The sequence below is a fragment of the Cyprinus carpio genome, unplaced genomic scaffold, assembly GCF_018340385.1.
Source record: "Cyprinus carpio isolate SPL01 unplaced genomic scaffold, ASM1834038v1 S000000550, whole genome shotgun sequence".
NCBI classification, from domain to species: domain Eukaryota; kingdom Metazoa; phylum Chordata; class Actinopteri; order Cypriniformes; family Cyprinidae; genus Cyprinus; species Cyprinus carpio.
The window spans coordinates 1-12,599 of NW_024873286.1; the positions used below are offsets into that span (position 1 = coordinate 1).

Sequence of the window (12,599 nt, forward strand, 5' to 3'; positions counted from 1 at the left end):
CCATGCCAACATTTTCTAATTCACAGTAGATTTCTATCTTTAAGCCCTTTCAAGCCACAAGCTTTTGAAATCTTGATGTAAAAATACAGCATTTTTTCCAAAAAACCCTGGCGCCTAAAGGGTTAAAAAGACATACACAATAAGTGATTAGAAACATTATAATCAAATGTGTGGGTTCATGTATGATATGGAGTTGAGCAATGGACTGATATCCATTTAGAAGTCTTTTTTGAGTTCATTTTGGTGCATATATGCATTGGAAGGCATTCTCTGTGCCATTCTGGGGAGTAAGGATATATCCTGTGAAGACCAGGGGGGTAACAGGTCTCCTTAGGAATTTCAGTCTGGTTTTGCTAGGTGGGGGGAAGTCAATCCAACGATCTTGTTTACTCTCATGGCTTTACATGTGAGGGTCAGACTGTCCATCTCTTCATTTACTTGCCCCAAATTAGACAATCTCTTCTTCGAATTGAAATTGTCAATAATTGTTCTAATGGTGTTAATGTTGAAAGCTGTTCTCTGAAAGAGTTGGTTGGTTATCAGACTGTGGTGCTAGGAGTTGATTTACAGCCTCCTGTTGCCTTTCCGAGGAATTTGGCTTCTCTTGTTTCAACCATGCTCACGATCGAATCTTTAATTTGTCTGGTTCAGGCCTCATACGCTACAAGAGTCATGGCCTGAAGATATCTAAAGGCCAATGTTCAGTTATAATCATAGCGCTCCCTGTTGGCAATAGGGCACAACATGCTTTATACTAACTCAAACATTCCATGTTCAATCTGCACTAAATTTCATATGCTTGATAAAAGTGCTGGACTGAAGAAATCTACATGACAAAATCCAGTTATAGTCATAGCGCCACCAGCTGGCAGCAGGAAGATTGGCACATATAAATGACTTTTACATATTCCTCTATATTTACCACATTAAAAGCATATTTCTCGCCGTTCGCTGTTTTACAAAAGCCACCCGGTGGTGGTGAGCTCGGGTGCGAGGGCCCGTTATCGCCTCCCAGAAAGCCTTTAATTGCTATTATTATTATTATTTATTTACTGTTATATTATTTTTTATTAATTAAAAGAACAGCATCGCTTTCTTTAAATGATGATTATTAGATTATCAACAGTTAAATAGGTTATAAAGTTTCATGCCATGCTTGAAATATACAAACAACACTGCACACACCGTATCAAAATGTATATTGTTTTGTGCAAAGCTCTGAAGGACATACTTTTTTTGAAGGTAGATGTGGAAGAGGATGGGGAGCGCAAAATTCCCTCGCTTGGCCTAGGCTGTTGTTCAGCGTTCCTGTGAGTGGGCTGCTCATTTGCATTTGGCTTGCTTTGCAAAACAGGCTGATTATTGATCTGAAATAAAACAGTAAGCATGTTGTTTATGCAAAAATAAACTGCATTATTCACATTATTGGGTGATGGTCACTGATTCTATTAGTTATTTATAGTGTCAAAAAGAAAAGAATCTCAATCACCACATAGCAGCATCATTATTGTCATTGTGATTTTACGCTTACTCATAGACTTTTATTTTTATTTTTTTACCTCAGAAAAACGCTTGCAAACCCGATGACGGGGTATAACACAATAAAAATATTTACACCACTTCCAAGCAATATTATGAACAGAAGCTTCAGTTACAGTCTTGAAAAACACAAGCATGCTTTGTATGAAGGCCTATACAATATATATAGTTATAAACATATACGGCTATATTCGTGAACAGAGAATAGCCTATCACAGTAAAGTTTTGTCTAATCCTTACTGACATTAAGCTAGCAACATTAAAACTCATATTACTTTTACATCATATTGCTGTCTATGTTATAGAACATTAAAAACAAAACATCTTGGCATGGTGAAACATTGAGATGATGTAAATGAAACTTCATAATGTTTCACCTGATTATACATTTAGTCAGGAATTATAGTTTGGAAAAAGTCTAACTAGTAAAATGTGTACAAGTTATATGAAAACTAATATAAGTAGATTAATAATAAGAAAGACTTACTCATGTTTATCTCTGCTGGGTCAAGCCGCTTCGTTCTTCTTTCTGAGGTAATCCAAATCTTATTCCTCTCAGCGATCTTATTGAGGTGAATTATGTCGTATTCCTCTCAGCGCGAAGCATACAGTAACATTTAAAAAATTTGAAGTACAGTCTCGCTGCTTTGTTTGCTCTGATGAGGGCGGTTACCCGCCGCAAGCTTCAAGTTTATAATCTCAATAGGGTGCTCGGCGCATGGGCGTGGGCGCATTAGATATAATGAAGGGAGACATAAAAGACGGACATCGCGTTGGTTTCATATGGATTACTTTATCACAGAATATTTGTTTTTGGTAGCACTTGCTTAGTTTAAAAGTAGACATGTCAAGCTTTCTATAGATATATCTCTCAAGTCTCTGTGTTGAGTATTCACTGAGTTACAGTTCATTTTAATGACGCGTTTCTAAATGAAGATCACCAAGGCTGCAGACAGCTTTTATTCATTTGCATTTATTTTATAAAAATCCACAAAGTTTTGTTGTTATTATGTGTGGAAACAAATAAAAGTAGACCCTTTACAGATTCAATTGATGTATCACTCTTATCTGTACGATCAAAACTGAGTGTAATTTAAGTTCTTTTCGGGGTTTTCAGGAGAAAATGCCTCAACACGCGTATATGCGGGCATCGACTTCAGAGGGTTAAGTAATCCATCTCTACTTTCAGAATAAACAGATTCAGGAATAGCTGACACCGGTGCTCCAGTATCGAGTTTAAAATACATGGCTTGTTTGTTGAATTCCAACTTTTGGATCCAGAACTCTGCTTTTGGTCTGTGTTTATTTCTCCCATGGACATAACTTCCTCCTCTGGCAAATCTCCTTTCACAATAGTCTCAACTCTCTTTCCGGTCCGACACATCAATGTGAAATGTCCCTTTTTTTTACATTGTCTACATTCAGCCTCTCTAGCTGAGCAAAATTTACATTAATGAGCTTCCCTTCAACATCTTTTACAAACATTTTGAGGCATTTTCTTTGTCACCCACTTAGACGGGTTTTGTTTGTTTGTTTGTTTGTTTGTTTTTTAATGACTTTGTTGCTTATACGTTCTTGCAGCCATTACTGAATCCACAATGACAGATCTTTGTTCAGAAGTTTCAGTTTTCCTTATCAACAGTTGCTGTTTTTTCACTTCCTCATGTTGTCGGACTTGTGTTATAGTTTTTGCCAAAGTTAATTCTCATTCCAATTGCAATCTTTCAGACAATTTGGAATCTCTAATGCCAACAACAATTCAATATCATATAATTTTCTCTTTTAATGCTCCGTATTTACAATGTTGTGCCAATTTATGCATGTCCGGCTGCTGACATTGGCTATTAAACTTTTCTTGTTCCTAAATGAACAAATTTTCTTGTTCAGAGGCCAGTCTGAACCTTTCGAAGCATCTTATCCATTGTGCACATGAATTCGGTTGATCAAAATTAAAGTTACCTGGAGCAGTCAGAGAAAATATTTGATCCATTTTCACCACTTCTGACACCATGTAGAAACCATTGTTCAGTTGTAGCAAATGCCAATTCAACAAAGAGACAGATGTAAGGGCATTGCAGTAAGTTTGTTTTTTACTCTATTCTATCCACTCCAGTCTCTCACGTTTACATATTCACATACCGCCATCTAGTGGCTATACACATTCAATTTCTATCACAGCAGATTGTTCTAGTTTTGTCTGTGAAGAATGTGGCAAAATCATCAGCTGTTATAGAAGTGGTGGGAGGTAGTGGAGAGGGACAGAGGAGAGAATATTATTTATTTTGAAAAGAGATGATTTTTTTTTTATTAATTGAAAGAACAGCATCGTTTCTAACATGATTATTGTATTTATCATCACTTGTGTGCTAAATAGGTTATAAGCTCATGTGTCATGTTGAAATATATAAATGAACATCACATACCTGGCATTTCCAAAATGTATATTGTTTATGTGCCCTGAAGGACATACTTTTTTGAAGAGACTTTGAAGAGATGGGAGTGTGTGCCTCGCTTCGTCTTAGTTGTGTTCCAGGTTCCTGAGTGGGCTGCTTATTTGCACTGGCTCACTTTGCAACAGGTTATTATTTATCTGAAATAAAAAAGTAAGCATGCTGTTTACGCAAATAAACTGCATTATTAAAATTATTGTGATGTTCACTGATACTATTAGTAATTTATAGGAAAAAAAAGAACACAATTACCACTTAGCACATTTATTGTCAGTGATATTTACAGCTTACTTGATACACTTGTTTTTTATTATTTTTTTTTTTACCTCAGACAATTGCAAACACCAATGACGGGGTATAACACATTAAAAATATTTACACCAGAGCAGATACTGATGAACAGAAGCTTAGTTACATTCTTGAAAACACAAGCATGCTTTGTATGAAGGCCTATACAATATATATAGTTATAAACATATATGGCTATATTTGTGAACAGAGAATAGCCTATCACAGTAAAGTTTTGTCTAATCATTCTTACTGACATTAAGCTAGCAACATTATAACTCATATTACTTTTATATCGTATTGCTGTCTATGTTATAGAACAAAAAAAACATCCTGCCATGGTAAAACATTGACGATGTAAATGAAACTTCATAATGTTTCACCTGATTATACATTTAGTCAGGAATTATAGTCTGGAAAAAGTCTAACTAGTAAAATGTGTACAAGTTATATGAAAACTAATTCAAGTAGATTAATAGTAAAAAAGACTTACTCATGTTTATCTCTGCTGGGTCAAGCCGCTTTGAGGTAATCAAATTTTATTCCTCTCAGCGGTCTTTTTGAAGTGCATTATGTCTTATTCCTCTCAGCGCAAAGCGAACAGTAACATAAAAAAAACCGTGAGAAAAGTCCAGGTGATCTGGAGATGCTTCGGGGATGTTTAGGTAGACCTGATTGCTTCTCCGGACACGTCCCACTGCCAGCTGTTCTGGGGACACTCGGCATGGATGCACTGTCACACAGCTGGCCTCAGGGCCTACGTAAGTATGTGTTTACCCCAGTGAGCCTTCTCGCACAGACGTTGTGCAAGGTCAGGGAGGACGATGAGCAGGTCCTCTTGGTAGCGCCATACTGGCCCAATCAGACTTGGTTCCCAGAACTGATGCTTCTCGCAACAGCCCCTCCTTGGTGTATTCCTCTGAGGAAGGATTTCCTTTCTCAGAGAGGGGACACCTTCTGCACCCGTGCACAGACCTGTGGAATCTCCACATGTGATCTCTGGACGGGACGCGGAGGTTCTAGATGACTACCTCCAGCGGTAGTTAACACCATCACTTCAGCTACGAGGCACACCTATGTGCTGAAATGGAACCTGTTCAACGATTGGTGTACTTCCTGGCGGGAAGACACCTGTAGATGCCCGATCGCGGGTCATGCTTTCCTTTCTGCAAGAAGGCTGTCTCCCTCCACCTTCAAAGTATATGTTGCCCCTTTCGCCGCACATCACAATGCAGTTGACGGCAAGTCTGTTGGGAAGCACGACTTCATCATCAGGATCCTTAGGGCTGCGAGGAGGCTGAATCCACTGCGCCCCCACCTGGTACCCTCTTGGGACCTCCCCACTTTCCTGACGGCCTTGAAGGAGGAGCCCTTCGAACCTCTGCAGTCAGTAGAGCTTAAGTTTCTGTCACTAAAGACAGTGCTCCTAACATCGTTTGGGAGGCAGACACACTCTGTCAGTTTAAATCTAGATTAAAGACCCATCTCTTTAACCTAGCTTACACATAACACACTAATATGCTTCTAATATCCAAATCCGTTAAAGGATTTTTAGGTTGCATTAATTAGGTAAACCAGAACCAGGAACACTTCCCATAACACCTGATGTACTTGCTACTGTACATCATTAGAAGAATGGCATCTACGCTAATATTAGTCTGTTTCTCTCTTATTCGGAGGTCACCGTAGCCACCAGATCCAGTCTGTATCCATGTCAGATGGTGTATTTGGTCACCCGGACCCAGTACGTATCCAGCCCAGATGGTGGATCAGCAGGACAGCGGAGACCAGGACAACTAGAGCCCCAGAGACCGATCCCCTGTAAAGACCTTGTCTCAGACGACCACCGGGACAAGACCACAGGAAACAGATGATTCTTCTGCACAATCTGACTTTGCTGCAGCCTGGAATTGAACTGCTGGTGTCGTCTGGTCAGAGGAGAACTGGCTCCCCGACTGAGCCTGGTTTCTCCCAAGGTTTTTTCTCCATTCTGTCATCGATGGAGTTTTGGTTCCTTGGCACTGTCACCTCTGGCTTGCTTAGTTGGGACACTTCATTTGCAGCGATATCGTTGACTTGATTGCAAATTATTGCACACATACACTGCTAAAAAAAAACTGTCAAATTTACGGTAAAATACCGGCAGCTGTGGTTGCCAGGAATATACCGTGAAAAAAATGTGGAATCTGTAAAAGACAATACGGTATACTGGTTTTGTAACCCTAAATTTTACAGTAGACAACATATTTTTTTTTTACCAAAATCATGGTAGAAAAAAACAAATATAGTTGTCAATTATACAGTAATTTTATGTAAAAAAATGCAACTTTCCATAGCTTTTTACGGATATTTGCAGTAAAAAAAAAGTTATAATATAATAATATATACAGTAATTTGTTGTTAATTTAACAGTAATAGGATAGACCCTATTATGGTAAATAACTGTAAAAATAACAGAAATATGTTAAACCTTATTAAAAACCTTTGACAGTAAAAAAAACACAGTGAAATTGTATAAACACCTTACAGCATATTTATTTTGACCAGATACATTTTACGGTAAATTCCTGGCAACCACAGCTGCCGGTATTTTTCTGCTAAAAATACAGTACAATATGAGGAACATAAATAGTTTACCGTACATTTTACATTTGCAACCGCTAAATATAGAAAAATCTAAAGATGCTCATATATAACCAAGGTAGTGAATATTTCTGATAAACAATGAGAAAATTTGACATACCATTTGAAAACAGACTAAACATATCATTTTCTCTATTCCTACCAAACAGCATAGATCTTGAGAATACAGCATGTGTCTATATATATGGCTGGTAATCCATGGAGAAATGAATAAACATGAAACAAAAAAATGACCTGCCCCTGACCGATCAACAGTAATGAGTCACTGGGTCCTGCCTTGGTGAAGGAAAGCACTCAGTGGAGTTTCTAATGCGCATGGTGTCGAAGATACAAGCTCTGCAGGAGTACTTCAATGTCCATCAGGAGTTCACTTTGGACTGGCAGGATACCCTCTGCAGCAAAAAAATTGACAAAGTTTCAAAAGTTTGATCAGTGCTTGAGCAAAATGCACAGAAATGAACAAAACGTGCTGTCAAAAACAGATCTAATGATAAATGATTTCTTAGGTGTAAAGTATGCAGTTCTTAAAGGATTAGTTCACTTTTAAAAAAACTTTTGCTGATAATTTACTCACCCCCATGTCATCCAAGATGTCCATGTCTTTCTTTCTTCAGTCGAAAACAAATTAAGGTTTTTGATGAAAACATTCAAGGATTTTTCCCTATATTATGGTCTCCAATGGGACCCAAACAGTTCAAGGTCCAAATTACAGTTTCAGTGCAGCTTCAAAGGGCTTTAAAGGAACACTCCACCGTTTTTTGAAATAGGGCTTATTCACATTATTTCCTACATTTAGATAGGTGGGCAAATGCATTTTTGTGTCAGTGCATGCATTGTTTTAGTTTGACTGGGTCGGCGTTAGCTTAGCTTAGCACAATGAATGGAATCCTTTGTTGCCAGCTAGCATGGCCTGAGTAAAAGTGATCAAAAATTTTTAAAAAACCCACCTAATTACTTCTTGTGGCCTGCGTATTCACAACGAGTACAAATAGCGATCCAGATTAACACTAGGCGATTTCCTAGGCAGATATTGACTTGGGACTATATTATGGGGAAGCACAGGCGAAGCACTGCTGCTTAGGCGAAGCACTGCTACTTCGGCGTGGGGCGTTTTTTCCAGTTCACTTTGTCACACCGGAAAAAAAAATCGAGTACTGCAGAATGGATCAGCGCCGTGAAATCCTCTGTAGATGTGACACAACTTCAGGCACGCTCATCTTGATCTGACGTGTTGAGCCTGGTCATCAATGGCAAAAACATTTTCTTTTATTTATATTACTTATGTTATTTTTTGTTTTTATTAGATTGGCATATTCCCCCACATTCACACCACCAGTTCATGTTGGCTCTCATCCTCACGTCCTCAGGCTGTTGAGCGATCTCAACCTCCTCCTCCTGTCGTTCTATTTCCAAAGCACGCAGCTCGTCTTCTGTAAACTCTGGTTCAAATAGGTATGGTTCTGGTTCTTGACTGTCTGAGAAGTCACCCTCTTCGTCTATCTCAAAATCAGCCATGTTCATCGCCATTCGTGTACTGTAAGGAAAATAGCCAGGCAGCTACTATTCACGCCGGTATGTTGACGGAAGTCGTGGGATTTCATGTGTTGCGTGATATCTCTGCGCCGAAGTAGCAGTGCTTCGCCTAAGCAGCAGTGTTTCGCCTGTGCTTCCCCATAATATAGTCCCAAGTCAATATCTGCCTAGGAAATCGCCTAGTGTTAATCTGGATCGCTATTTGTACTCGTTGTGAATACGCAGGCCACAAGAAGTAATTAGGTGGGGTTTTTTTTAATTTTTTGATCACTTTTACTCAGGCCATGTTAGCTGGCAACAAAGGATTCCATTCATTGTGCTAAGCTAAGCTAACGCCGACCCAGTCAAACTAAAACAATGCATGCACTGACACAAAAATGCATTTGCCCACCTATCTAAATGTAGGAAATAATGTGAATAAGCCCTATTTCAAAAAACGGTGGAGTGTTCCTTTAAACGATACCAGACGATGAATAAGGGTCTTATCTAGCAAAACGATCGCTCATTTCAAAAATAAATAAAAAAGTTTGTTTTATAAGCACAAATGCTCGCCTTGCTCTGTTCTGTGATGCGCGTTCGTGACGTCACGTAATACGCAATTACGTTGAAAAGGTCAAGTTGGCGTGTTTATAAATGTGGGGAAGGAGGACCATATACACCACATATTCAAATGTATTTGTGTCAGTTTATCGTTTAAAATGCCCATTTCGTGTGTGTATCCTGGGTGCTTTAATATTAAAAAGCCTAAAAAGAAAATTTTCTTCAGGACATCAATTTTTCAAGCGTGACCTTTTTAACGTAATTGCGTATTACGTGACGTCACTAACGCGCATCACAGAACAGAGGAAGGCGAGCATTTGTGCTTATAAAACTTTAATTTTTTTATTTATTTTTGAAATGAGTGATTGTTTCGCTAGATAATACCCTTATTCATCGTCTGGTATCGTTTAAAGCCCTTTGAAGCTGCATTGAAACTGTCATTTGGACCTTGAACCGTTTGGGTCCCATTGGAGACCATAATATAGGGAAAAATCCTGGAATGTTTTCATCAAAAACCTTAATTTGTTTTCGACTGAAGAAAGAAAGACATGGACATCTTGGATGACATGGGGGTGAGTAAATTATCAGCAAAAGTTTTTTTTAAAGTGAACTAGTCCTTTAAATCTACTTATGTACATTGACAACGCAGCCCTAATCACAATCATAATTTGTTGGAAAACATTGTATTTAAGTTTCCTATTGATTTATCATAGAACGTGAAGTTAATGACTGAATGCATGGTGATGAGACCTATCATTCAATCTACATTTTATAGCGTCAGTTTCCTTCATCGTATGAAACTGCTCACCTGGACATGAACCTGAGCTCGGCTGATTAAGATTAGTGTCTCCTGTCCATCTTTCTTTTGCAAAACTTGAATAATACCACTGCTTACCTCTTATTGAATCTTTGGGTGCAGACTTAATTGAAGAGCCTCGTATAAACAGGATGTGATGTTTAGGAAAACCAAAGAATACATGCGCCATCATTTCTGCCAGAAGACTCACAGGGGGGCAATGAAGCTTTCATTGTGGACTGGCTAGATCCCTTCTGCATTCAGAAAGAAAACAAAAAGGGCATACACCATAAATAATAATAACTGACAAAAATAATGAGACAAGAAATTAAAGTAACAAGAAAATAAGTGCAAAACAAGTTTTCCCTGTGTTGCAGTGTAGCTGAATGTTTTTCAACAATTTGATTTACGGTAAAACACATACCAAATATTTCCAGCCAAGGTTTGGTTCAATCTTCAGCATGCTTTTCCTGCCATTGTCTTGAAACGGTTTCACCTGTCACTCTCATTTGATGCTGTGTTTACAAAAACAAAACAGCAATATTGTAAAGGGACAAAGGAAAATAAATTTAATGAAAAAAAAAAAAAAAAAAAAAAAAAAGATTATGACCTGAAATCTCACCATTTCCTGAGAGTCACAGGGTCCTTTGAGTATCCTTATGGTTTCTGCTCAAATTCAGTGTCTGAAAAGGGCAGGAACAAAAAAAAACCTTTTTAATCATAATAAAGACAAAAAATAAGATTTAGAGACAACAGAGAAATGTGTAAAATATCTTCTAGAATCTGTTTACTTTACTTACCTTGAAAGAGACTCTCGGGTCTTAGCTGTGTCACCACCCTTAAACCTTAAACACATTCATCAGAAAACCACTGCAACAAAATCTCAGATGTCCTTCACTGACATTTTTATTGTCTTGAACATATTTTGATATTTTTTTGATTGGTGCTAGTCAAATATATTGCAAATATATTCAATGAATAAATGACAAGAAATGCAATAGCATCATTTTTAAAGTATGACTTTACATAAGTAATCAAGCACATAAGCTTGTGACATCAATTTTGCAGAAACCTTACAGCTACAAAATGCTATAATAACAGTTAAAGTCAAGTAATGTTTGTAACAGACAGTGCGGTTTAAATTTCAATGTTAACAGTTCAGTGCAACACTTAACTTGTTTGCTAATTAGGGCAATACAAAATTCAAATAGTCACTCATAAAAAACGAACTCCTAAAATTATCTAAAAAAGCTGGGCTGGTGAGTTTTTATAACAGAGATAACTTGAAGTTGCATGAACTCACCTCACCTCGAATTAATTGTAAGTTGCCAGGATGTCTACAAATTCCGAAGATGCTGGTCCAAGCAGCTATAAATGGCGCTAATACGAGTTCAAAACTACGTCCGTTAGCGAAGCCAACAAGTCTCCTGCAAGAAAAAAAAAAGCGCGCGGCACACAGCTCAGCAGCGTCATTTTCAGGTGACGTCATCCCGCAATGTGATGTCGCTCTTTCTTTCTTTAGGAGGAGGTTTGATCAGAAGTCACGTCTTGCCTTGCTTCCCCTTTTTTTTGGTGAAATGGTTCGCTCATACTGCACAATGTTGCTACCAGAAAACATTTTTTTCTCTGCAATTCGAACATAAAACGTCTGTACACAGTTTACCAGCAACCAATCAACAGCGATCACACAAACTCAAAATTTAAGGCGGACCCACTTAAGGTGGTCTGGTAATATGGCGTGAAACATAACATAAAGTTGTTTTAAAATAATAATTAAAAAAGATTATTGAAATCAATTTTATTCACAACCATGAACTTTATTTTAAACATCTTCTTTTGCTGTTGATTTTTTTATCAGAAGGTTAACAATGATATACTGCAGGCCTAACTTTTAATCTGTATATCAGTATCTGAATTTTAAAATAAAAAATACTATAAATTTTATTGTCTTTTACTGCTGATATTTGCTTTTTTTTAAAATTGTATTTACTGGTTGTATTATTACGGTGGACCCTATTTTTTTAACATCTTGCTTCTGTAAAAATGAATGTTTTTGTTTGCTTAAAAATCTACAGATTTATACTGTGAATTCCAATGTGCACAACCCCAAAAGATGTAGTTTTACTCAAATAATACCGTAAAATCTAAGGTTTTCAGACATTTTCAACATTACAATATTTCATTGTAAAATGTATGCATATTTATTTGTTTTCACAGAAAATATTTATAATTTCAACATTTTATTACAGTAAAAAAACAAAGTTTTATCCAGTCTCACAATTAACGGTTATTCAATCTATTTAATACAGTAAAAGGAAGTTTTTGGTTTTACGCTCCATTACCGTTGGAATTTGACGGTGTTTTGCTGTATATTTTACTGACTTTTTTTACAGTGTACTATTTAAACCTTATTTGATGAAATGCCTTTAACTGTCATTTTGCATTATTGACACACTGTTTTCCTAATTAACGTTGTTCAGTTGCTACTTGGGTAAGCTTTCCCAGTATTATCCAATATCCCACTGTGTTGAACAGCAGTGGCGGATTCCTCTGCCTAAACCCTGTCCTATCTTCCGCCCCAACTGGCATGGGGGGACTTGTCGGCTTTCACAAGGCACTGGAGACGGTCAGCAATAGTGCCATTTTCCATTGGGACCCAATTCAGAAGGCAAGCTTACAGGCGTCCAGAGCTTGCTTATGAAAATTAGCAAGCTTAACTGGGAGTTTATTGCAGCTAAAATCGTGAGCTAACAAAATTTTAAACCTCCACATTTTCAAAGATCAATTTAGGAATGTAAAACTATAACAGA

At 37.5% G+C, this 12,599-nt stretch overlaps 1 long non-coding RNA gene across 2 annotated transcripts; it reads right to left on the reverse strand.

The window, feature by feature from the left end:
* Positions 1-6,819: 6,819 nt before the first annotated feature.
* Positions 6,820-11,829, reverse strand: LOC109097978. Of its 2 annotated transcripts, none has more exons than XR_006158912.1 (6): positions 11,093-11,829; positions 10,590-10,634; positions 10,412-10,472; positions 10,214-10,304; positions 9,889-10,043; positions 6,820-7,312 (listed from the first exon to the last, which is right to left on the reverse strand). It is a non-coding gene; the product is annotated as an uncharacterized LOC109097978 (long non-coding RNA). The 2 variants fall into 2 exon arrangements; XR_006158911.1 differs by having other exon boundaries at positions 11,098-11,827.
* Positions 11,830-12,599: the final 770 nt, after the last annotated feature.